The sequence below is a fragment of the Dermacentor silvarum genome, chromosome 8 (assembly GCF_013339745.2).
Source record: "Dermacentor silvarum isolate Dsil-2018 chromosome 8, BIME_Dsil_1.4, whole genome shotgun sequence".
NCBI classification, from domain to species: Eukaryota; Metazoa; Arthropoda; class Arachnida; order Ixodida; family Ixodidae; genus Dermacentor; species Dermacentor silvarum.
This window is the reverse complement of record NC_051161.1, coordinates 62,933,828-62,961,544: the sequence shown is the minus strand read 5'-3', so window position 1 is coordinate 62,961,544 and position 27,717 is coordinate 62,933,828. Positions and strand designations below refer to the sequence as shown.

General features: G+C 47.2%; 1 protein-coding gene across 2 annotated transcripts in view; it reads left to right on the top strand.

Moving 5' to 3' along the window:
• LOC119461323 (metabotropic glutamate receptor 5-like) overlaps positions 1-27,717 on the top strand; it is a 390,655-nt gene that overhangs the window by 299,507 nt on the left and 63,431 nt on the right. The window lies entirely within an intron of this gene.

Below are 27,717 nucleotides of genomic sequence, written 5' to 3'. Positions count from 1 at the left end.
TGTATGAAACTATTGCATGAAATAAACTACAAACTATAAACTATTGTTTGAAACTTTTTGAGGAAAACGCTGTTTTATGCATTGAAGCACAAAGTTAACTGGAACGCCCATGCATTTCGTTGGACACTTTGAATATTAATATATCGAAACTGGTTCAGTCCTAAGAATTCGTTCCAAGTGGATATGCCTTGCGAACTCAGCGGTTATATTTCGTAGATTGAAGAATATGCCCTAAAATAATTAATTAAAAAGTTCATTTGCGTAATTATGTTAATTATTCAATTAGGCGTTTTGATTTCTCATGGAAGTAATGGCCGCCTCATCGAGTTGTTTACATCAAGGATTATAATTGTGCTATCTGCCACAGGCAATTTTTAAATTTTGGTGCTGCTAAAAGAAAACACACTTTATATCTAAGAAAACATGCCAGATGTTAATTCATTGGCCACGAATGTTTTGATTGTTTAATTTTTATATGACGTTGTTCTCATTTCTTTTTTCGTCTGAAAGCATTTAGTGTTTTAAAATGTCCCGATCCCTTCGCACCGATAACGTTCGACCATTTGTCTTTAAAGTTAGCTTCTTTGCACACAACCAAATTATGCACCAGAGCACGCTTTACAGGCAAAACAATAAATGGCTTCGGAGTACGGTAAACTCGCAATTCGGTGCCTTCATCGCACATATGTTTCAGGCATGAAATAATTTGACAAGCTTTGCATAACCACGTATTGCCGCAGCAAGCGTCGATCAATGGCGATGGCTGTGACATACGGGAAGCCGTCGCAGTGGCAGAATAGCCGCCGAACTGTCCTGTCGTCTTTCTTTGACTGACAGAAATGCAGCACCTACGCGTGTAAGGAACCTTGAAGGGTGCACTAGTAGTGTAGTCGGCAGTGCCGTGTCGTCCCATTACGCTGGAAAGCTTCGCATTGCGTATTCTGAATAAAAGGCCTTCTTTTACGTTGGGCATAAGTAGGATAAACCACATATGGTGAAAAGATGTGTTGTGAGCACTGAAAAAGAATGTATATACTCGTATATATATTCTTGCATGAAACTATTGTATGAAATAAACTATAAACTATTGTTTGAAACCCTGTATCCCGCAGCATTCAAAGCACCATGTGAGCCTGAATGTGACGTGCAGACTGTTCGCACGCGACTGCTAGTGTTTCGTGCGAATGATATTCCGCCAGACGCTGCAAGCGTTATTGCGCACAATGTTAATACTAGTTGCAGATCCAATAGCTTCGCACCTAAAAGAAAACTGGCAAGTTTTTTTCTCCTGACTTCGAATAGGTTTTCCTTAGCTGAAGCTTTTTCCTTAGTTCAGGCTATTTGTTACCTTCATGTCTGTTTATCTCGCACTTATCTTCTTTTTCTTTCTTATACTTATGACTCCTCTTAGTGAAGTTCACAGCTTTATCATTATTCTCTAACTTTCGAACAATGGTCCATCATCAGAACAGAAAGTTCAAGGCCAGCGCTCGCAACGTAACTCCAAGAAAAAAGCTGTATCTGCGCGGCTTAAGTGCCTAACATCTACAGGTCTACATTTGATAGAATTTGAGAACGATACCTGTTACCGCTGGATTGTGTGTGTGATTAGGTTTGCCTTGTGATCCTCTCTTTTTTCCCTCACCATACGCTCAACCCTTACCCTGGTGCATGTTAGCCAACCAGAACTACTCCTTGTCAACCTCTCTGCCCTTCTACACATCCTTTCTTTCCCTCTTTCTCTCTGCAATTTTCGGTTGCATAAAACATGCGTTAAATAAGCAGTCTTCGTAAAGCCAACTAGTTTACGTTGCAATAACAATGCGCAGGAATTCGCTGTATTATGGCGAGTGTTGGAAATGCGTTGATAGAAAAATCCCATCGCGTAGCAGGACGGCATGGTGCGAAGGCGCATATCTGCGTGTCTCTGGGAAAGGCATCGCACCGAACCGACGCATTTTTGGGAACATCGCGTATTGCACGAAACCCGCCCGCGAAGGAAAAGACAACACCGCGTACGCGACGACGACGGCAGCGGAAGCAGTGGACGGGTCTGAGTAGTAGTATCCCCTGGGATTGCGTGGGTCTCCTTTCCGGCCCAGTGAGGCACGTGAGGCGAATACCGAATTATGCCCGTACTCGGGTATACGTGCAGCTTGCCGTCGTATATGGTGTCGCTGCCCAAATTGTTTGCAAAATGAGGTACCCTGTACAACCCGGCTACGTTGTTTCGTTTTGTTCACCGCACGCTTTGCTTTCTTTCCTTCTTTTTTTTTCATTCGCGCGCGTGCGTAGACTGCTACACGTGGGTGAACCAACTCGTTGTTTCTACACATATTTATTTAAAGAAAAAAAAAAAACATCGTGTCGTCCCTACGTTTGCGTTCGGCAGTGGTTGCAGCGTTTCGCGAAACCCTGAGATAACGATACTTCGACCGAATTTTCATCGCTGTGTTGTCCGTAGGTAGTCTCATACGTTGCGGCACCTTCCATTGGTCACGTCTCGCCATTATGCCCACGAGGTCGTCTGGCACCCGTTCGATTTGCTTTGTGCACGATGCGTTTATCGGAGCGGCGAGAGACTACATTTTCGCACGTCTAACAGGAACAAGTCCTGTCACGTACTGTAAACAAAGCCCGGTGCTCTATTTTCTGCGACCGAAGGAAACCTGCGACGTGAATGTTCACAGTGCTCAGTTCGTGCTTAGTTTTAGTGGATGGTATAATCGATATCTTGATTTCACCGAATACCTTTCTTTCGGTGCCATGTGCTCAGTTTGGTGCAAAACATTAATGTTCTAGATTTATTCGGACAGAATGCAAAAAAAGAGGCCTAGCATGTGAAAATACACTGAGCATGATGTACTAATTCAAAGAATTCGAACGAGCTCCGCATCACCTTCTTGTGTCGTATTCTTCACACGCCTGAACTTGAGGGCCACTGAACAGCTTGTCCGAAACACAAGATTGTAGTTCGCGGCGGTGCTACCTGCCTTGCAACATAGGCCATATTTATACAGTTCGAGGTCTGTTTCGTTGGAGAGTACACGCCTTACCTAGAATATCAATTAATCCTCAATATGACTTTACGTTTGTCCGTATGTGAGCGCAATGTTGTGCGAAACACCCTGCGTGGATAAGGGGGCGCGCAAAACACGATGTGTTCTGACGATGTCTACACGCAAGAGCGTACATCAGGCATCTGTGGTTCGACTGGTGAATTGGTCCCAGAGAACTGAAAATAGAAAGATGTTGCACGGTGAATTAGTCGAGTGTTGTTTATAGGATAGACTGAAAGCCAAACTTGACCTTGTGCACCAGGCGTACCACAAGTACAATTCAGTACTTAAGTACCACAAGTGAATTAGGTACCACAAGTACAGCCAGCGCAGGAAACATTGGAGCTGTATTGCGGCGCGCGCGTAAAGAGAGAGAGAGAGAGAGAGAAATTGGTGATGGATGCTGCTTCATCCAGCTGACGAGGTAGATTCGTGAAATGATGTATTACGTATTACTACATATTAGAAGACACACGTGCAACATACACAAGCACATAGAGCGTCAACTAACTAGAGTGTTTAGCTAAGGTCAGTGTTCCTGAGGAAGACTCGTTGCGCACAAATCACTACCAATGTTATTTTAAGGTTCACGCACGTGTTGCAGCGCAAAGAAGCTGCCACATAAACTCAAAGCTGATTTTGGAATGGCTCTTGGGGCCGCAAAGGGCGTGCAGGCGCATAAAACCTTATTCGATTAATTGCGAAGATTACCAACATTGTACAGTGCGTTGAGCACGAGGAGTAATACTGTAAAGGAAATGTAAATTAAAAAAATAAATAGAAAAAGAATGGCGCTGTAGCGGTAAATGCGAGAGAAATGCGTTAGCATCATGTCGCAGCTCTTTGATGTTCCAGATTTCAGATTTAGGGTTTAAACCGCGTTCACCATATATATATACATCTCTACCACTAGACCGGTTTCCCACACTTCAGACACTTCACACACATACACTTTTGCCCCTTCGATATTCTTATTCCACCGCATTAGAAAAATTGCGCAGAAATAATTAACGATGATTGCCAATGCAAGCCGATTACCGAACGCTTGTGGAAAGCTATTCGAGTTATTCAAGGAGTGAGGCGTTTGAGGGCGTACATTTGTTGTAGCGAAGCTGTTTAGGGCAGCGATTGCTGTTTCTCTGCTTAATTCCGCAGAGAACAGAGCCGTTAACCAGCACATCTTTAGTGATAGTAACTTTCAGACGCTCCAGAGCCCTCCCGCGACCGCGCGTGCGTCTCGAAGAGCTATAATAGTCTTAGTTCAGCGACGAATGCACCCGGCAACTCGATTGCGATAGGGCATGCGCTCTTTACGTCGATGACTTTGTATTGGCGGTGAAATTCCAACCACCACCGACCACCAAATCGATTAATAATAATTACGTCGACTTCAGGACCTCAATTACTTCAGTGAGCGACTGCAGATTCTATTTGCACCTCGGAACGAAGGGACACCTTCAGTGCATTCTCTACTTTCCATCTTTCTTTTCATTTCTGAACCTGCTTTCCTCCGGCTAGAGAAGCAAACAGGGAGAGCACCTGGTGGTCGTGCCTACCTTTCCTTCCTTTTTTTCTCTCTCGCTGTTTTGATTCATTTGATTCCCGCCGTTCGATTAGCTGACCGAGCCAGTTAGTTCACCGACGTCTGGCGAGGGGTCACGCGTGAATCCGGCCATCCGTTATCAATGCTTCCGAAGAGGCTCATAGCCAAGAGGCGATGGTGATTTGCTTGAGGACTGTCACATTAAGTCTGGCTCTGACGGCAACCGCAGTGTACCTCTTCCCAAGCAGAGCGAGTCTGTTTGCTCGGCACACGTGTCAACACAGTGTCCCATTCCTTGGGGCTTGTCAGAAGCGTGCGCTGTTTGCCCTGTGCGGTCGCCGCCGCCGAAGGGTTCCCACGTGTATCCGCCGCGATGCGGTAGGTGGTTGGGATTCACTCTACACACTAAAGGAGAAACCCAGACGAAAGACGGGAAAGTGCGCTGCTCTTGATTTTCGAGCAATGAGCACAGCCCACGTCACTAACTAGTGGTTGGTAAAAATGTCGCAGTTTCACCCGAAACGAAGCGTCAATTGCTATAGCAAATTAGTAGAGAGCTATACGGAGTAAGGATAGTAGTTTTATCAGTTGTATAAACTTGGACATGCAGCAGCACCAGCAACCCGTAAAACTGTTGTCGACGCCATCGGCGTTTTGCCCGCGTTCGCACCGAACGCACGCGGCGTTGTTCACTGTTGCCGGTGCCTCTGGGGGCGGATCGGAGGTTTTCGACGAGATCAGAACGGGATACTCGTCGAGCAGCGTCGGAAGTCTTTACCACCTTCTCGCCTCGCAATGTTTTTAAATAGATACGCATTTGGTGCCGCAGATAAATGTCCCCTCCCCTCCCCTCCCGTCCCCCCACGGTCTTTCGCGTGACTGAAGAAGTCGCGTTTGCTCTCCGCCGTGCGGTCGCTCCCCGTGAAAGCGCGCGTCCCTCGCGCGCTTTCACTCGCACATACAGCATACGGCACGCGGCAACGATTTCACCGCCGTTCGACTCCATACGGAACCTCACGGCGACGACGACGACGGCAGAAATCCGCTTGGAATGTCCATATAGTTGCTATCGCAATAATAATAATAGTTAAGTTCTTGAACTACTTGGGAAAGAAAGTATTAGAAAGAAAGAAAGCAAATACGCGTAGACACACTCAATAGTATATTATCTAGTTGGCCTAAACTAGGGAATAAAGTTAGTTAAGCGCACAATTGTAGTAGAACTCGGTGAGATTAGGTGGCACGCTAATTCTGAACGGCCACACACACCTCGGACAGAAATGAAAAGCATCCTTGCACTCTACTGTGCTCAGACAACACAACGCTGGAAGTGCGTTTTGAACGTTTCTCCGGCTGTGCCCAGTTTACTCGTTCCTTAAGTGGAAAAACTTGTCGCGTCGCACTTACTGTTTGGATTCGTAGTGGATATCTAATGTTCCAGTTAGTGTCCTCTTCTTCTTGCCACTTTCGCAACCAATCGTGTCGGAAAACAGCTGTTCCTCCAAACCTTCAGACGGTGACATCTCTTCCACAAGAAACTACTCGTTTTAAGGTTCCGTATCGTACGCTTTGTGATGTCTCTAAGTCGTTTGGGACGGGATCAAACAGCTTGGGATGTGGCAGGAGGGAGCTCTTGAGCCATTCCTTGCACGCAGTAACTGATGCTCCTCAAACAGTTCTTTCAGAAATATGAGGTTTCAGGGAAAGGCCTTGCCTCAGGCACAGTGAGTATAAGGCACAAAATTCAAGTATGCTACAAAGCCAGCCTCGATGTCGACTACTGCCCCGAAAGGCCTGGCAGGCTTGCCATATTCGGACGAATGAGCCGAGACACGAATTCAGCAAGAACTTCTAGTAGCACTGGTTATTTAGCGAAGTGTGCATGCATTATAGCGCGCCTCAGAACCCGCAAAGATGCGAAGAGTTTACTACCGCAGATACTGGCGTGTTAAGGACTGTTAGATTCACCTTACCTCAATAAAATGGGCGATCACTCGCTTAACTACTGGCAAAAAATAGTTCAGCATTTGTAATTAATTGACGCTATTCATCTGTTCGCGCTGGCCATATGCACTTTAAATGCACCGAGTATGCTTGTTCGTGTCCTCTGCGCGGGCGCGCGTTTTCTTTCCACATTTGGCTCAGTCTTCAGTCGTAGTCCTACGCGCCTGCGGCTAACTGACGTATATCCCAGTGAACGACTGCTTACTTCAATTCAAAGGCCCCCACGTCGCCGCCCAGTCATGTGGCAACAAATGCTCCTATCAGCTAAACCACATTGAATGAACTGCAACCGGCAAACAGGGAACGTGACAGATGTTTCACGCATAGCCAAAGAATCGCTCGGTTTCTCACTTAGATTTAATCTTTACTCAATTCTACGCAGTCGCGCATGGTTTCCTGCATTGTCAGTGGTGAAGTCTGTCTTCGCACCCGCTTATTCATTGTATAGGCAAGGCACGTCGAAGGCAAAATAGGTAACGAAAACACCTTCTTCTCTTCTATAGCGCCTGCAGTAACGGGATAAGCGGGCGAAGCCAGCAGCAGTGTATAGGGCGGGGTGCGAAGGCCCCCCACTCCTTTATTAAAGCGCATAAAGCGCAGGTGGCGAGCTCCTTCCGCTACGACACGTGCACGGCGGATCGATGGACTAGCGCGCTTGCGCTTATAGCGTATGGGGAGAGCTCGAGACTATATAGTGTCAGCGACGCCGGCAAGCACGTTTAGCCGCAGTGTCTGCGGCAACAGGGAGAAGCTTGTGATATGGTGGAAGGAAACGCGTTGTCTTGCTAAACATTGACGCAACGCTTTCAATTACCCATTAACTAAAAGGCAACACGTGCCATAAGCGCTTAAGTTTTAAATAGTGGCATAACAGCTGGACATCTCTCAAATGCCGAGAAAGTCTTCAAGAAGTGCAAGCTTTAGTCATCAGTGTATACCCAGTGCGTTCCTGTTCCCTCGTTATGATTACTTTTCTTCATACGCCCGCCATTCAGGGAACACTAAGGTATTCTAGTAAAGCAAGCGAGAGCATGGACGCGAAAAGACACGAATGAGCTAAATTACGCCATTTTGTTGCTTCGTGTGTTCATGTTCCTGCTTTACATACAGGAATATGTTGAGATGTCATACCAATGAACCCACACTGCTATTCTTGTAAAGATTACTACAGTCACGTACAACAGGTGTGTGATGATTTCGGATTTATTAGACAGCCTTAGGCTTAGTGTTGGGACAATTTCCGGTTTAATCTACCTTAGAGTAACACGAAAAGATGCTTCCTACAAACCAAGTGCTTGTTATATAGTGATCTAAGACACGGAAAAGACTGTAGGCCGCAATGCCTCAGTTACTTAACGGGGGGGGAGAAGAAAGTCTGAAGAGCGGTACGCAAGCAGGAAGATTGGTGTTGAAAGAGAATTTGGAAGTGTGTGAGAGAAAGAATTTTGTAGTGGGAAGAAAGAGAGGAAGAAGAAAACAGAGAAATGGGAGGGAAATGTATTTTACGCTACCACCTGGGAAAAGCGAGACGCGTACAGTTGCCACCAGAATGCCGAAGTTTCGCCGTCATTTGCCAGTGAAAACCGTGGTGCGCGGTTTCTTACTACCTAGCGTTTTTCTCGCATTATTCCTACAAATGAATCCCCTAAGGATACAGTAAGCCTTCTTTATGAAGCAAAGAAGCTCTAAACAGGAAAATATTGCTATCAACCACTAAGCGAATTCAGCGGAAAGAGCGAACTGCAGTCTTCTTCAACCCATGTAGCCACGCACAAGTGACTGTGCAGGCGCTGTTTACAAACAAGGACTTCTATACCTCACGTTGCCCATACTACGCCGAAGCTTCTTTTCCACCCTTAATTTTGTGTTCAAATTCCCGCGTTAATCTTAGACGTTCCACGACGCCGCGTCTCGGCTCGAGGACTTTGATCTTCGTACCGTGCAGGAATTTCTACCGTGCATTTTTTTTCTCTCCCGCGCTCAATTTTGACGCGCGTACTTCGACTGACAACAGATGCCGGCGCTGGCGATGCCCTCCGGGCAAGGAGATCTCTGCCACCAGATGAAACTTCAGGAAGCTGGCAAAAGAGATAAGCCCTCCTCCACGTCGACATCCACCGGCCTCCTCGATTCTTTTCCTAGTGCCTTTCGCTTCTCGTTTTTCTTCCCTTTTTGTAGGAGACACAAGTTGGCTGTGAAACTCGGTGAAATAAGGCCGGTTGGCAAAGTGTGTACACATTTCGCGATGCGGGTTTGTACACACACGACATCAAGAGTTTCATGGGAGCCCTTGAGCCTTCAGGGTTCGCTCGAGAAGGCGGCCAAGGGCGACAGTGGCTTTGACGCATCACCTATATACGGACGCGTTCGACGTACCTATATACAGACACACAAAAAGATCAAGTGTGTTCACGCCTATCGCTTTTTACCTACCTCCCGTTTCAGATACTCAGCGGTAGTGAGGCGGGGCGTGAAATGTGGGGCGATGACGGTGATACCTAAGGAAAGGTCGCGTTTCGCTCGGAAGATTTTTTTCCCCCCAAGCTTCTCTCTGACACTTAGCACGCATCTGTTCTAAATAGCGGCGAACGGAGTCACTGATGCTTGCTTGGCACGTTCGTTCCAGAAGTATCGTTTTCCGAGCTCAACGTTGTGTGAAAGTTTCCGTTTCCTGTACGTCAAAGCTCACTTCCTATTCAACTGCGTAATTTCCGAGTAGTTTTCTCTCTTTATGGGCTGCGCGGCAAACGCGAACAAGGTGAGGGAAGGGCATAAAAAAACACTGCGGGAGGCGGCGGTGTTTTCGATACGCTTAGAATAAGTTTCAGAATGTGTATCGTCCTCCACGCGTCCCGCATAGAACTTTGGCTTCGGGCGAGCGATTTCTCGTCGAGTTTGTTGTCTTTGTACCTTCTGCCCCGAGCTCCGTAAGCTCCACTGCTTCACACCTCCTCAGCCGCGAACCGATTTCCGGCGAAAATTGCACGCACCGCCACCGTCGAAAACGTCATTTCTCTTCCGTCATTTCTGTTCCAAAACAAGCTCGTGCGCGGAGTGCGGAGTTGTGGTGTCGGCTTCCTTTTTTTCAAGGTACCCGCGGCTTGGCGGGTTTTGTGTTGGCGTTTCCTATAAAGAGACTGTTGGTGCGGCAGGAATGGCCTGGATTCTCACTCCATAGTGTAATGCCTGCGCACGACTCTAAGAAAGCTTCCTGCTTGCTGCGATGCGGTAATAGCACACCAACCTGCAATATAGACGGCTCATATAGGAGCTCTATATAAAAGCTACATGGCTTGAAGCTGGTCTGAAGGATTCTGCGGCGTGAGCCGCCTCCAACCGTACGGAAGAGGTGTCTTACGAGCGATGAAGCGAGCTGCTCGGTGAAACGAATACGTTAGGGCGCGCGGCTGCTGCGTTCGGGCCCCGCTTCACTTACGCGTTCGTATATATATATATATATATATATATATATATATATATATATATATATACATACTCATGAATATGCCATGGATTTGAAGTTGGCTGAAGGCACGCTGTCTCGGTGAGACACCAGAGTTGCTCGAAGATGATCTACGAGTTTCTTCGACCACTCAGCGACGTACTCGCTGAGCCCGCCTTGTTCGTTCCTTCGGCATAAGCTTGAAGCGCACTCGTTTGCGAGGCTGCAGGCTTCTGGAAGAGAGTACGGTATGCCCGCCTTCAGGTTGGCACGAGAGCGGTATTTGCGATGGTTGAGCAAGTGGATATTGATGACTTGTTTATTTGTTGCTTTTCTTACAGGTAGTCAAGATCCTTCAGCTTGAAACTGAAGTGTATTCCTTCTTCGCGCGCTATAGCCGCGGAACGGCTGAAGGCCCCGTTCTTGACGAGCAGACAGCTCGTCGTTGTCTTTCGAGACGATGCACACTGCTGCTGGGTACATTACCACTTTCGCTTTGATCAACCCTGTCCGAGTTGACACTCTTCGAGAGAGTAATCCACATGTAGAAAGTACGTTTTACAAAGAAAGCACTCTCCGCCAGTAGTCAACGTGTAGTAGTGGAGACTGTGAAATGACCCGATCCCGCTTAACCATTCCTGGAAAAAGGGAGCGCAGGCGCTCTTTTTTTTCAGGGAGCCCTTTTCCCTATCTTTCCAAACATAGGGAAGACAAGGGACGGGAAAGAAACTAAATAGGAGGAAGGATAGCGGCGAACATCGGTATAAGATCGTGCTTGAAGTTAGGTCCAATTTAAGTGAGGTCAAGTAGTAGTAAGAACATCCACGGAAAAGTTGTACCAGGAGGAAATAAGGGATTTGAAGCTGAAAAAAAAAGGGGGGGGGGATTGTACGTGAAAATAAGAAATGTGGAATTACAGCGGAAGCGAACAGTACTGAGAGCAACAAGAGAGCGTTCGAAGAAAGGGAACGAGTTTAACGCTGAGATATCTCGAGAACGCGTAGGGGCAATGTCCATAAAGGAAGGAATTGGGAAAGAAAGGAGCAAGCACAACGTGGAAAGAGAGTGTAATGGGGAAATAGGGAGGCGCAGGAAAAATACGAGGCGAGGGATGATTGTATGTTCGGCATCGTGCCAGTGTGGCAAGCTGCAAGGGACGCTGCCCTTGCAAGAGGAGGAGGAAGGAACAAAACAAAAAACAAAAAGAAAAAGCTAGAATAAAATAAGGAATGAAGGGCGAGTCCTCGGGGCAGAAGAAGACGTGAGGTCGCAAAGATGAATTACCGTAATTTTCTCGGCGGCTTGCCATGAATCATTCCGAGCGGGCCGCTATTGAATTTCTCCCGTCTCGTTCTCGTGAGTTCTCGCGGAGCGAAAGAAGAGGTCACGCCACGCAGCTCGAGAATGCCATCCGCATCCAGTTCTTTTCTTTTTCAGTTTTTCATTCTGGTGCTAGTTTTTTTTTTCTCTCTGATATTTCGGCCGTCTAGCACATCCATTGCGTCTCTTCAAACCTACCTTAGACTGCGTGCCACTTCTGGCTACTATACTGCATCGCTCTCCACAGCGTCTTTATGGGACGAGCTTTTCTACTAGGGACAAAACTTCCAAGAAAGCCGCAATTCAATTTGTCGCCAGTTTCTTTCATTACCAGTGGTGTTTCTATAGCGTTCTCTCTGGATTACCATGGAGACTATGGCGAAACCACTTTGGAACTTGCGCAATGTCAGCTGTCGCGGAATTCTGTGTTTTGTGCGCGGCAGTCGCGCTTTGCACTTATACCTTGCGGCACGCATTTCCCGAGACACTCAGATACAGAAAGTGAGAGAGGCATAAAGGAGAGATGCCTCGACCTGCAGCACTCAGATACAATCAAAAGGCAACGTTTGCATTCGAGGGCACGGCGTACACTGCGAGATGCGCCCGGGTAAAGGCATTTCGTTTGCGTCAAGCCGCCGTGCAATTCGTTAGCGCGTAACGAAGACTAGATAGATAAGCGGGCATTCTCATATTTCGACATCCGTACACTCCGTGTATGCGGCAGTCGCGGCCCCCGGCGAATGTGTATTTCGTCATGAGTGAACACTGGCAATCATTAATCTTTGCTCATGCACCCTTACTTACAAGCGGGCCAATTGCGCACGCGCCCATGTAAGCATGACTACGGGAGCGAATAACTTAATGCCACAATGTTGACTTCTAATCAATCAAAAGTGTGGTAGCTCAGATACATGTGTCGTGACTGCTTTCAAGTCTTGTTTTTTATTTTAAATAGCGTTTCTACTGAAGATTAGTTTATGCTCTCTGTCCAAGACCAGCGTCGTTTTCCACCGACTGCGTTCTATCAACAGACACATTTACCAGTAAGCGGCGCGGTCCCTGTGGGCACAGATCGCTCTCTTCTACCACTATACGTCAAGCGTCGTTCAAGGAAAACCGGGGACTCGAGCTCGCCGCGGGACTTTCTCATTTTAGATTTGAAAGGCAGTTCCACGCAGCCAACGCAAACCCTCGTCGGTGACTCGGTTATAGGGAGACGGCGAACGACGTCACGGCAGCTGTGCCCGGAACTTGCTTTTCGATTGCCGGTCGACCACGGCGGTCCTTTCTTGAATTCGCAAGCAAAACGAGTTCTATGTTCGTGAAAAAATAATCATAAAATAAATAGACGTACCGCAGTTTGAATAACCGAGAAGGGAAAGCACGCGATGCAGACGCTGAAGGAAAAGCCATGATGTAAGCGAGGGACAGCGGAGGGGTAGGGGGGGGGGGGGGGGAACTAAAAAATGCGGCCGCTACGCTTTTCGACTTCTGCGCCCGCACAAGCATGGCATACGCCACGATGCGGTTCCGCGGTTTGAGATGCACACAAATTTATTCTGGTAGATACTCCCTTATACTCCTAACCCACCCACCCACCTGCCGCCTCACACACTCCCCTCACGATTCCAAATCATACGCCGTCCCCTGTTGCTACGTTATTTCGTGCAAAAGTAGTATTGCCAATTTTTGTATTTGTGTATACCTAGATATAGACATTTCGCTTGCAATGAGTGTACGTATATGTAGATACAACTTTGTGCGAATAAGCGTGTTCCTAGTCCCTAGGGAGTTAGTTTCCCGTATGTTGCTTGCACTGAACGCCCGTTTCCTGCCGGTTGAACATGTTCCATTTTCCTACTTTGGAATAGTGAACGGAGCACACAGCGTCTCCCTTGAAGGAACGCCAAGCTCTACAAATTCTTTCTTTACTCGTTTTCTCAGTTTTACTTCTTTGTTTCTCTTTTTCTTAGCAAACGAAGATTTTGCCATTTCATTTCTTTTGTTGTTTCTGCCCTAATCAGGGCGTTTACCAAATGTTAAGTTTATTTGCACTGAACGCACTGATGTTCATGTCAGAATGCGTGGGCTCCGGTTACACGCCCGCACTCCTCTCCGTGGTCAGAGAGTGCTGCATTTGATGTTCGGAGTGACTTCGGCTTCGTTGAAGATAAAGAGCCTTTAAAAAACTTTCGCCAGGCGATACAGGAATAGAAATGAAGAGCATAGCGAAAATAGCGCGCGGCATTTCAGCGGATGCTTGATTCACACGCATGCTCGTTATCTAGAGAAGAACATTATTAAAGAAAAAAGAAGACAAGAGCCATCGCTTGACCATTAAATACCATGCGAGTGACGGCTGTAGGCAGTAACTCCGTTCAGGAAATCATTATGAGAATTAGAACCAAATATGACATGGCGGGACAGAGTGGGCAGTGGACTACTTGTCTTTTTGTCACATTATTTAGCAAATAACTACTCCTTTGACCTGTTTGTTCGTGGTTTTCCTCCTCAAGGCCAGTTTACGTTAAATGGAGAGACGATGGACGTAGCCTAGACGTGCGTCTTGTTGGCTATCCTACACAAGGGGAAGGAGGTTAAGGGCAGAGAGAAAGAAAAGTAGCAGTTTCGCACGAAATACCAAGCATTGATGGTGATGGGAAAGTATTGAACAAATCTAAGAAATATGGCTAGTAGCTTTATAGGCCGTACAATAGCACAAACATTTGTTTACTATCTAAACAAGCGTGATGCCACGCACGCTCAGGCAAACGTGAACAGACCTCACTCAATGACCGCGAGCACTCGCTGTCACAATGCCGGCGTGATAAGGAGCTCCGACAGCGCGGAGAGAGCGCTTCGTGCTGCCGCTCGCTTTACCATTCCAGCTGCACCACGTTTCCAAAACTCAGACTACACAGCCTCCAACACTTAGGCGTGTGGTAAGACAGCGCGCATGAAGCCACCAGCAATTTCGGATCGCCCATACATACGGCTCGCGGGTCGCAAATGCCCTCAGCCTCGCGGACAGCCATGAGCAGCCACGGCCGGGGGACAGAGTAGGAGCCGCCCGATCTCCTCCCATAGTGCGCGCCGATCACGTGACCTCCAACATTGGGCACGCCAGAAGACGGCGCACATCAAGCCGTCATCCCTCTCAGCTCAGCCTCGCAGGCTTGCCCTCGCATCCGCAGCATATACGCCGCTCACGCCACTCATTCTTATCGCACTTTGACTTTATACGGAACACCACGGCGACGGCGAACATTCGCGTGAAGTGTACGTATAATTGCTATCGTAATATAAGATGAGAGACCACCAGAATTAAGGAGGCACAATCTGCACTCGCGTCTACAATCGGCTGCTGAGACCAATGGATTTCGCAGATATTTTACCAATACCTGCGTTGCATTGTGAGTCTGCAACACAGCAGGCCACCGGTCCCAGAATCTGTATCTAAATGTGCATGTGTGTGTGTGTGTGTGTGTGTGTGTGTGTGCTTGTGTGTGTGTGTGCGTGTGCATGTGCGTGTTTGTATGTGTGTGTTAAATAATGGTTTAACTTTATCTCTGGGTTAAAGTGTACAGAAAATACACTTTACGTTAAAGCATCCATAGACTTTCCATTTACTTTTTAAACATAATTTTGAAAACTGTTTTGCGGAAGCTTGCAAGATGGGGGAAGGTTCATGAAAGTGAAATTGACATCCACCCGAATATTGCACGAAGCTCCATTTGGGTACATGACAATTTCCCTATTAAAAATATAACACTCGAGTTTTTCCAACTCAAGTTTCGAAGTCGGCAATTCTGCAGCTTCATTTCGTTCCGCGCTAACAATTAGCGAACAAACGGACGAACTTATATTTTTATTGGCGCGGCCGCCGCCAGGGTTCTTATTGCGCCAGTCCGCGCCTATAAGTACGAATTAAAACGAAGTTCAGAGGACAGGGAACCGGAGAAAGTAGGTTGAAGAAGAAGCGGCGAAGGAAGTGGGGAGCAAGTTCGAGATTGCATCGGCCAAACTTTACGACCCGAGTAATTTCGCGCCCGACTAGCGGGACCGACCTTGTGGCAGGGGAAGACGGAAAGAACTCGTGAACAACAAGAAACAAAAGAGTGCGGAGCACGATAGTATGTTCGCCCATTGTACTCTTTGTATCTCTCTGCGATCGACTTGATCGGTTCGTCCCATTCCGCGACCGTATTGCGTGCCTTCGAAACCAAGCTGAAACGCTTGCGCGCCAAATCGAAGCATGCATCCCGGCGAGTTGTGCTATGTACCACGCGTTTCTCGAATACGGACGACTTTAATCTCCCAAAGTTCGAGGCATGCAGTGAGCTGCTGCTTCTACTGCTGCCGCCTGGCATCTCTAACGCGTCTTGGTCGCGATGCGACTTCGCATCAAGTCTCCCGTGAAAATTTAATGACCAGCACTCCTTTACGGCGCGCCCATGTCTTTCTGTTTTATGTACGAAAGAGTTGGCGCGTATTCTTGCGTAAACACGTTCTCGAGCTTATAGCGTTTGCTTTCCCGCCGTCCTTGCGAGTCGTCGTGCATATATAATTTGTTTGTTTCCTTTCTCGCGCACCGTCTTGGGTAGCGTACCGCGCGCCCAAATTTTGTCGCGCTGTTTCTCCTCGACCCCACGCGGAGAGAAGATTCGGAGCTTCGCGAAGACGCGCATGCAGCGATGCGTAGGGGGGGGGGGGGGGGGGGGGGACACGGAGGAGACAAGAGGCGCCGCCGAATGCCGAGAAGTGCGTAATTGCGACGAGTTGGCAAATTTGCGCCTGGAGAATATATCGCTACGCGAAAGAAAAAGAAAACAAAAATCTGCGCCGTTTGAAGCGCTCTGAAAATGGCGCAGCGACTTCGTAACAACTTTCCCTCCTATTTCCGAGTCCTCTCATAATTCTCTCTCTCTCTCTCTTTCAATCCACAATTGTGCGAGTTTAATATTCTCAGTTTCTCGGGAAGAACGGCGAGTAACGTAAGAGTTCGTTCCCCATCACACTTTTTTTCTGGAAACTTGAAATCTCGCAGCGTAACGCATTGCGTGTGGCAGAATAGAAACCAACCACGATCTTAATTTCAATAAAGTTTTTTCTCTCTCTTTCTATGGCAGAATAGCGTTCGGGGAGATCGATTCGCGAGATCTCGTTCTGTCGGAAAGCTGGTTTATTCACGCAAAGAAAAATGGGAGAAATAAGGTGCTGGGTACAATACTGTGCATGGAGCTGCCGGCGACAAGCATTACATTGTGGAAAACAAGTTCGCCAAATCCTTTGACACTTTCTTACGCACTCACAGACTGGGTTGAAGAAACGGGAGCGGAGAGAAATGAATTCATAGCACCTGTCGCTCGTGATTGGTGGGAAATGCGACGCGGGTTTCTACAAAGTGACGAGACAGGCCGGAAACGTTTTAAAAATTATCCACTCGTAGGCTTTAACGTTTCAAACGAACACACAGACAGTGAGAGATGGCGTACAGGTGAAGCACCTGGGTTTCTTTTATTACATAATATCTAGGAGATATGGACGCCTTTAAGCACTGCCTGCTACACCTTTTTGCCATAGACCGAATATATACTAAAGATGATATAACAAGCCGGCAGTGTACAAAAGAAAGGTAACAAGAACCAAAAAATACAGATTTGGTGTCAAGTGACATAAAAGTACTAAAGACAGCTCAAAACCACAGAGAGATAGAGATACTTATTATGATAGAAAACGCTGAGAAGTCGACCTGAATCAAAGTTCTGACCTGCAACTCAGCTCAGAACAAAGACAACGAAAACACGCTGCAATGTAAAATCACCTCACGTAAATGCTAAAAAAAAAAAAAAAAGCTAACGAACGCTTCTCCTACTGACAAATGGGGGTAAGCGAAGCTTGTCCTGGGTGCACCTAAACTAACCATGATGCGACGGCTGCGACGGATAGAATGACGTCACTGACGGTATGCCCGCAGTCCGACGTTGTCGCTTGCGTTCGATGTCTCGAGTTTGCTCGGCGGCAGCGTGGTTAGCAGCATTCGCCCGCCCCATTGCCGCTTGCGATTCTTCGAAATTAAATTGCTAGAAAATTAAATCTGTCCGTTATGTAAGACAATGAATGGCTCATAGCCCCCTTAAGCAATGTCTCATGCCCACGTCAACTTGGCCTCTCCATTACGACGACAGAAGAGAAGTGAAATTCGACGCTGGAATGATGAGCCTCAACGCATCCAGCTGTGGAACAAGACGACGATGAACGCGGGAGCAGTGGCACGAGCGCAATTCGAGGGGCGCCAACGAGCCAGCTGCGGAAGAAGACGACGACGCTTGAGCCAATGCTAATTATGGTAGTTTTTTTGTGTACACGGACGCCACCGAAATCTGCATTATAACAAGCTCTGCTTGAAAAGGCAACTCTCAGAAGCAGTTACATAAAACACATTATAATGCAAAGTAGGCTCACATAGGAACACTAAGTACATTTCTTAACCTTGAATACGATGCTCGGTACACGAATCCTTTTTGCAATTCGTCCCCAATGAATACGGTCGGTCAATACCAAAGAAAAGAGAGTTCTTATGAAGGGTCTCTTGTATGTACCGTCCTGTGAACTCATTGTCTGCGATACTAAAAGAAGCAAGGAACTAAACGGCGTCGTAATATCTGTCTATTTACCATTTTCGGTAAAAGACGATGTGGCACAAGCCTACAGATGGAGATTCTCTCCAGAAAATCTCCATCTTTGTTTGGAGATCTTTGTCTTTGAAAATCTCCATCTTTGTCAAGAGAATCTCGAGATTCTCTTCACATTCTCTCCATCCCTTCAAGAGCACGCGGGCTTGTTATAAACGCCACACTGTCCCACATATCCTTCAACACGAGCTAGCGCACATGTGTGCATGCAGTTAGTTGAGGGGGTGGTATTCTGTAAGAGTCCACCTAGAGGAGTGTTCATTTCGGCTGCAGCCAATCAGCGACAGCCGAAATGGACAGTCCACTAGGTGGTCTCTTACCAGAATGCGTACCCAGTTCACATGCAAGAGCTATCTCAGCAACGTGTTCGTCAGCGCTAACATGATAGATAACATTTGCCGACTTACTTCGATTGGCTACTCCTACTCCACTTGTAAAAGTTTGAACAGAAAGGCAATGGTCGTGGATATAAGGGACGTCTCAGTGCTTAGGCTTAGTCGTTGGCTCGTTGAGTCAATCAGGTTCGTGCAAGGTGGGCTTGATTTCTACGCTATACTTTGGTATTTGAGAACTGAGGGCGGTTGCTAACGACGCATGCGCTGCTGTGAGCGCCTGGGAGTGGAAGCTACGAAGTCACTTGGAACACCGTGGAGTTAAGGTGCATGTATGTGTGTACGTGCGTACATACATATATGTATAGACACATATGTACACTCATACATACGTACGTTTCGTCGTGATTGATCTGACAGGGTACACCGAACACTGAGTTGAAAGTGAGTTCTTGTCCATGCCGTTTCGGTTGTAGGTACTCATAATCGGTGCCGCCGCAATTCCGTTCAAGGAATGATGAATTGGTTCCTAATTAAGCAACTGCTTCTGGTGATGCGCGAGTTAGAATCTGACTTGTTAATGTCTGACAAGAACCTTTCCCCTTCAACATTGTTTCATTGAACATTCTGATACGGGGATTGGGATGTTTCCTTTCATGCTGCTCTAGGGATTACGTCAACACCTTCCCTTTGAAATCCCTGCATTATATATCTCGAGTACTTTGCAACAGTGAGCTTACTGGTCGGCATAGGGGTAACAAATGTAAGTGGAGTGGTTGGTCCTTGTCCTTCTTAATGTCGTCTTCTGTGCGATAACCAGCGCAGTAAATCGAACGTTGACAATCCTAACTCATCAAAGTGGCTTCCTGGTTCCTCTTCCGTCTTTGATGGCCAATTCTGCGGTGTCTTCTCTCGGCCTACCGCATGTGCCATGTATAAAGGCGGTCCCCAAGTGGCGCCCGCGAGGTCACGCTTTCCCTCTGTACAAGCTGGGGAAGAAGTGAACCGTGAAACCGCTCATGTGTCAACGTCACTTGCGGCAGCCGGCGCAGTTTGTCGCCCTTAAGCTGGCTTCCTTATCCCGCGGCCGTGGCTTCTTTCTTTCAAGAGATGTAAAGCCCCCTACGGCTCGGTGGGCTTGAAACGGCCCCCGCGATATCCAGGTCTGGTTCCAGTCACGTGAATACTCTCTTGCACCCTATGTACACACCTACAACCCTGTTTCTATATTGCGTTGGAATGGTTTATTAGAGAGACTGTAGCTGCCACGGACGTTCCCAACCTCATGTATTTATTTTTCGTGTCATTACTGGTTCTCCCCTCTATTTTTTCCGTCTTTCATTTCGCCTTCCCCCCCCCCCCCCCCCTCAACCTAGTACAGGGCAGCAAACAAGAATCTTCTCCGGTTAACCTCCCTGCCGTATGTCTATCTCGTTTCTATATATTTTACTTGATTTTTGCTAGATATGAATACACCTATCATCCTATTTCTTCTTCGCCTATGCCACCGGCGTTCAGCTGTCAATACCAACCCTGAAAGACGCTTTGCAAACCGCTCTTTTCAGAAATGTTGACGTTGTGCCTTTTTTCCGGATGCACTTTCCGACGTGTGGGCACTGTTGCATTTGAGTTGATTTTCCCTACGCGGACAATTCTCAGTGACCTAACTATTCATAAACAAGCACACACTGGCTTCTTGTAATATGCGCTCAACGTGCCATGAAAGTGGATATTCTAACTGGTAACGTTCAATTGAAGTCGATTCCATTTTATTTTCAGGACAGGAGAAGACGAGACAGAAAGATTTGAACATTGCTTGACAAGGGCCCCAGCTCCCTGTGACAACTCAGGCTTTCATGCAATAAAATCTTCAATTTCGGGGATTCTTCGACCTGACGCATGCAGTTAGAGATTGCGTGAGGCACATGCGTAGACGTTTGCAATAGTGTTATGTTGAAATTAATACCGCTTTCCCGAAATAAGGCTACAAAACTTGCGCATTTGCCAAGATTTCTGCACGCCTGTGCCATATTTTGTTTTAATATACTTATCTCTTAGCTATACACAAGAACTATGATGGTGTAGTTTTTCTTTAGTGTGCGTGCGTGTGTGCGTGCTTCGGTCTTACCCGGAAATGCCGAGCTTGATGTACAACATCACCGTTGTTTTTACGAGAGTTTTAAGCGCGTGCCATAGAGGTGAATTTATAAAACCAAGTGACGGTGTAATAAAACTGGGCGAGAAAGAAGGGAACCAAGTGTGGACACGACATCGAATGTCGGCATTTGGCTCCTCTGAAACTTTTATGAAGTACGCTTGAGACCTCAGCTCTAAAGCCTGAGCGACGTCGTTTTTTTTTTTAATGTCACCTGGATAACCGAATGCTCGGCTGCAGTTCTGCGTTCCAATCGACCAACTTTTGCATTCAGCTGGTACAGTTAAGCCAACCAAAACACCCGGATAAAAATGCGTAAGACTACCTGTAGGCGTTGGACGGAAAGGCAACCGCGTTAGTTTCTCTCGGTCCTGTGATGTTTCTTCATTCTGAAGTACCGCATACGTATACAGTTATTGAAGAAATTCCAACTTGTGCCCAGGCAAAGCTAGCCAGTTCGCACAGTGATCTTATATACTATAGGACAACACATACGCCGTGGGGGCGAAGTAACTGTAGAGCACATTCGGTGCCCCAGCCGTCCTTTAAATAGTTAGAGGCTTGCCTTCCGCATTGCTCTAAACTATCTCGACGGAAGACCTTTCTCGTTAGACAATATCGTAGGACCATGATCTCGCATGTCACAGCTGTGAAAGGTTACAAAGGCGCACTGATCGACCATCTGTGATACAGCGCTAAGAATTTTCACTATGTCGGCGTTATGAATACTTGACTTCTCTTAATGTTATCCTCCCGTTCTCCCTTTTCCTAGTGCAGGGTAGCCAACTAGGCTCAGTCTTGGTTAACCTACCTGCTTTTAATTTATTCCTCCCTCATCTCACTCTCTCTCTCACATACACTGCATGCTGCTTCGCGAAAGCGTGATAGCATAGCTGAAACAGACCTTGCGAATTTCTGCAGAACTTGCTTGGTTCTCCGAAAAAGATTTCTGCAAGACGCCTAGACATATGTTACAAAACGTTTAGCAATTTCTTCTTTAGTATACTTCAGGAACACTCAACTTTGTTTCAAGTTAGTTCGTGCTAAAAGAAAATCGCGTGAGTGGTTGTCGTTACCTGAGCGGCGCGCTATCTGCATACGACACGTCTCTTTGGCACACCATTTTACGACTTCTTAAAGGTTCCTATACTTGCTCATTAGCATAGGGAACCACAAAAGAAGAGTAAGCAGTGAAACCTGGAACGCTTTGAGAAGCAGGGGGCAAGCGAAGGGTGTCGTAAACAAAGAAGACGTCTAACTCTATAAAACCAGGCACTGAGTACAAAACTGCTTGAACTTCACGTCGAAGCACTAGGTGCTCCCCCCCCCCCCCCTCCTCTCTCTCTCTCTCTCCCGTTTATTCTTCCAAAAGTTTAAACATTTGCACCAAACTCCGCTTGTGTCGAGCGACCAAGGAATCGTCGATGCCTGTGACATATCATTTCCCAAGATAACGGCGTTCCACGCAATCTGAGCTCGAATCGCTGCATCCATTGTTCGGTAACTACCTCGGCAGCGCATTTGTCACCCAAAGAACACACCTGCAGCCTTTGCCCTGCCCGCTACCTTTGGGCTGCGATTCCCCGACACCACCGTGCACCTGGAAAGAGAACAGACAACAGACACACAAACGATAAGCTACTGCGCTAGATCCAGGGTCATAAACCGTGCTCGGGTCATTCGCGTTGAAAAGGGAGGGAAGCAGTCCGGTCTCACGTGCCGCGCAGCGGCTATGGGAATAGCAAGCGATTCGGGTCTGCTATACCGTCCCGAAAAACACGCCCACGGCCGAAATGACCCCGGACAAAACAGCGGTGGCCCTCTTCTCTTCGCTGCTTTCTATTGTTTTCTTCTTCTTTCACTTTCGTTTCTTTCAGACTACGTGGCCGCCACCGTTGCCACTCTCCCGCGAATCACATTCCATTTCTCTTTATTTACGATCCCGGGTATTCTGCGTTTGGCCGCTGCTCAAGCTTTCTCTCTCCCTCTCTCTTCTTTTGTCCGTGCTGCTACTACTGCTGCTGCTGCTACTGCTGATTCAGTGCTATGCCCTCCGGGGCTCCACTGTTGTTCCCGAGAACGAAGACTATACGGTGCGCCGCGGCGAGAATACCCTTCCCTTCTATCTCTTGCCTTCTCACTGTGCGCGCAGTGTTCTTTTCTTCTCGCCAATCGCTGTTTTCGCACCGTGATTTTCGCGCCTTCCTTCTCTCGAGCTATAGCTTCTTTCCGATACTACCTCGCCGGCGTGTTGGACCGCTGCACCGTTACAAGCACCGAGCTGGCAGAGTTTTTTTCTTTTTTCTTTTTCTTTTTTCTGGCCTAAGAGCAAGATGAGGCGGAGGCGGCGAAGCGTTCATGGTCACGCGATTGTGCCTGCCTGCCGGCCTGCCTGCCTGGCGCTGAGATTTTCTCACGCTTTGCGGAATCAGCTGTGTCGGTCCAGGCTGAAGAAGTGCTGGAGGTTTGGCGTTAGCTGTGCACCGCTGGGAGGTGGGAATGCTTTGTTCTTTACGTCTTTTTTTTTCTGTTGCTGGGTAGCAACAACGTGTATGTTCACCGCCAAGATGGCGAGAAAACGCTGTGCGTCATGGCTTGCTTACCTGTATTATGGGCGAGGAATGATCTTGCGCCTGAGCTTTGAATACTCGCGGCAAGACGGGAACGCTTGGACAGGTCCGGGAAGTTCCTTTATTTTCCATCTTCATCTTTTTTTTTACTTTTTCTTTACTTTTTATTTTGAACTCCAGAGCGTGACAGGAAAAATGAATGTCCTCTCAGTTTGCTCACAACTTTGTCTGCGGCGTGAAATATGGTTGGCCGATTGAGCTCTCGCGTGACACCGAGCATTCCGCACTCCTTTTTGTGGCGTAAGTGTTCCTGAATTGCCACCCCACCCCCAGCATAAACGTGTTTTGAGCTTGTTTCTACGTGCAGTCGATTCGGGCAGCCCTCGACGGATGCGTCAGGGTAATCTGCGAAGGAGAATGTCCATCGTTTGCTCTCATAAGCGTCTTATCAAACTTTGTCGTCTCTTTCCCGTGTTAGGTGGTTTGATTGTGCGTTGCTTTCATTTGCACATGCCTGGTTTGTAGTTTAGCGAAGCGCCCCGCTTATGGCATCCGCTAGCGAACGCGGTTGTGTCGCTGAAGCGACATGCTAACATTTCTCCATAAAACGGTGCATTTGGAACGAAGCGAAGCTTAGAGAATATCGCGGAGTGTTGCAATACATTTGTTATGTTATACGTTACATGCTTACTTTTTCCGGGTTCTTGCCCTCTCAGCGTTCAATTTAAACGTAATATCACGCCATGACTATCCCACAAGGCATAAAACTCCGTTAGGCCTAACGGCGTCGCCGTAAGTACTTACGAATTTAGCAGCAATGCTCATGGTTTCTTTCTTTCTCTGCGTTACCAAATCTCCGCAGCTGTACACACTAAAAGTTTACACCTTTATGGGTGTACAGAGGGTGTTCGGTTGTCGCATGGCTAACACCCTCACGTTTAACGGGTACGATCAAATTGTGGGTGAGAACCAATGATGGCATCTTGTTTGTCGACTTTTTCTTGCAAGTAAAAATGATGACAGCCGTGAAAGGTGCATTAAGTAAACTGTCATATGTATGTGAAATTCTCCTGTCGGATATTTCTGTGCGCCCAAGATTGTCACAATGATTACATAGTTTTCAACTACGTCTTTTGTCATCGCACGTCTATAGTGAGAGCTCCGTTGTCGCCCTCTCTAAATTTTTGTAAGGCCCTAACGGTAGGGGTGTTACCCGTGCGACAAGGAAACACCCTTTACGGTGCAAACATTTTTTTAAATATAGGAATGAATTCCGAGAAGTCATAGCTAGGCAATGCAAAAATCAATAAGGCACATCGTTACCTAAGCGAATGACGACAGCGCTACGAAATAAGCCTGCGGTATGTCTGTCGCATCATCTTAAACACAATACATCCGTACAGGCAGGGTCGATAGCTTACGGGATACGAAAAAAAAAAAAACACGTAGAATATATACTGAGCGTGAGCACGTAGCCTGGATTTCAAATATGCTACGTGCACTATACTGTACGTGATGAACTCATTACTGTACTATTTTCATGGCTGCAAGCTACAATTGCGTTGATATTCGACTGTTTCGCGGAACATGAATCTAGTAAACGTTTCACCGGGCTTGTACCTGCGCGGTTCAATTGGGTATATAGCGTTTATTGAGTGCAGTCACAGAAGGAACGTTGTTTCATGAGCAGCTGTCGTAATATATATATATATATATATATATATATATATATATATATATATATATATATGGAGCATTTTAGCCACGTGCCTGTTCTCCTAAGTTCATTTGTTAAGTGACGCCACCGGGCAATAAAGGATGGCTTTGAGTGGCGCTGGCTAACGCTCCCAGGGCTAGATCTGTTGAACATAAACACCCAAGTTAGCGGACGCATTGATAGCCGTCGTCGTAGCACATTTGGTAATGCCACGCATGCGTAATGCGGAGGTGGTGGGTTCAGCTCCCACAGGCGACAAATTATTTTTTCGTCCACTGTCATTTCGCCGTTCTTTATTATTTTCTACGGTTCCATTTCAACCACAGCTAATTTCCCCGATGCTTTCCTTGGCTGCATTGTCTGTCGGATTCATGTGGTCATGATTCAGAAATCAAGCCCTTTGGTTTCCTTTCATCTCTCGTTCATATTACCGGGTGTTCAAAATTAAGCTTTATGGAATTTTTTAAACTCGTCTGTGGCCGGTAGCAGAGTTCTTATCGTTGAGCTGGGTTATTCGAAGAGGCGGACATTAGTAGCGCGAGAAATCGAAACACATATTCAGTTAACTAACAAAAATTTACTAATGAACTTCATAGTCAACTACTTTATGACACGTATTGAAATTTACGAATTGTAGCCGGTGAGTTGCAAGACGCACCCACTTGAAATAAATTTCCAGGATGGCACCAGTTTCGAGATATTATTTCGCTAAGTGTGGGACAAAATACATGGGCGTTCCAGTTACTTTTGTGCTTGAACGAATAAAACAGTGTTTTGGTAAAGAAGTAAGTGGAACAACAGTACATTTTTACGGCGAGTTTGATGGCACATATCTCCAAATTGGTGTCATTCTGGAAATTCATTTCAAGCGGATGCGTTTTGCAAGCTCACCAGCTACAATTCGTAAATTTCAATGTGTGTCGTAACGTAATTAACTAGGAAGTTAAGTAGTGAATTTTTGTTCATTAGTTGAATATGTGTTTCGATTTCTCGTGCTACTAATGTCCGCCTCATCGAATAACCCAGCTCACCGGTAAGAATTATGCTACCTGCCAGAGGCGAGTTCAAAAAATTCCGTAAAACTTAAAAATGAACACCCTGTATATCGTCACGAGATCTCGCAACAGATGGCAGGAAGACCGCGAATGACCCTCGAGACGGGCAGTAGAGAAGGAAGACGATGTTCGGCTGGCTGCATTTGGACCGGTGCCGGCAAACGCCACCCGTCCCGATTTGACCTGCCTTGTATTTTTAAGTAAACGCTCGCGCGTAACACTATATATATACGTAAGGCCGCATGATTGTTTTGCATATATTTTCGTTGTGTCGCGAGTTGCCCATGTGTTGTGCGTACGGAGCGGGGGTCCACTCCTCTACGCGTCCGAGTGGTAACCGCCTCTGTCTCGAGGGGTCAGAAGGCTAGCGCGGTGTCGGGTGACGGGCCACAGTGCGCGCCAGGGGGTCGCGGTGCGGATGCGTGGGGCGGGTTCCGAGAACGCCGGCTTGTGCGCACTGAGTTGGGATCCCGCCGACGGTCATAATAGGTCCAAGCGGACGGACCTTGCGTGGGAGTACTGTGCGCGGTGCTGTGGCGCTGGCTCCCGGGTCCTGTGCTGGCTACGGACGCCGCCGGGGTTTAGAGTGGCCACGTGTTGCGTGTACGGAGAGGGGGTTCACGCCCCCACGCGTCCGGGCGGCGGCCACTTGGACCTTTGTCTTTAGAGCGCTGAGAAGGGCCCGCGTGGTGTCGAGTGGCGGCTTACGGTGCGCGCTGTAAAGGCGAGGAAGGCATGCGAGGAACACATTCGGAGAACGGGAAACACCGAGTTCGGATGCCCCCGATGGTCATTATTTTTTTCCACGCGGACAAACCTTGAGTGACACTGCGGCACCGGCGCCCGAGTCCTTTGTTGGATAAAAACACCACCAAGGTTTGAGATGGCCTAGCAATAAATCGTGCGTGCCTGGCATGTTGCACTGATGCCATCACACACTACGCGGAAGTAGGAAAGGAAAACGGGAGTTCTACAAAGAAAGAAAACAGTTTTGTTTTCCAAGTCTTTTACTTTTAACAGTAAGCCCATCCCTTTGGGTGGTGGCTTAACAAACGTTTACCTCTCATTGGAAATCGCTTCTGTGGGACGGGCCAACGGCCCTACCGCCCTTTTTCTTTGTCTCTGTAGGCTTTAATAACCTAGACGATATCTGGTCCCTCAGTCTGGGCTGATATCAGGATAGCTGATAGATCGGTGAGGCTCCGCACAATACACGTTAAAGGGAGTCTGGGCTTTATTCAGATTTGCTGATAGATCAGGGAAGCACCACACGGTAGTCTGCGCTCTAACCATCATTGAGACAGTCGAAGAGTGAGACATTGTTTCTCTATTGTTCAGTTTGTAATTAAGTTGTTTTATCTGCCATGTATCAGTATAGAAAAGTTTATAAATCTTGTTCATCTGGACTGCCTCGCTTCCTGCCTGCGTTTGATCATCGCTGCCAATCATCACACGAGCGACTTCACGTTCCAGCAAAGAACGCAGAAGAAGAACGAACCAACGAAACTTTACTATACGGTTATATTAAATGAACACATCTTGGTGTACCCAAAGAACACTTCGTTTTACTTTCCTACAATATTACGCTCCTTAAGCGCTCACTGAGTTTATCCGACCGCTCCACGGAAACGGCTTATTGTAAAACAAACAAAAATATTATGTTTATAGCGTACTTGTTTCCTTTCCATTCTCTTTTGCCTCGCTCTGACGCGCAGAAATCTGTTAAAACAAGCTTTCACTATTGAGAAGCCATTTATATTTCGAATTTCCGCGATGCTTCAGTCGGCGAACCAACCACGGGCAGGTGGAAAGTTTGGCGTGCGAG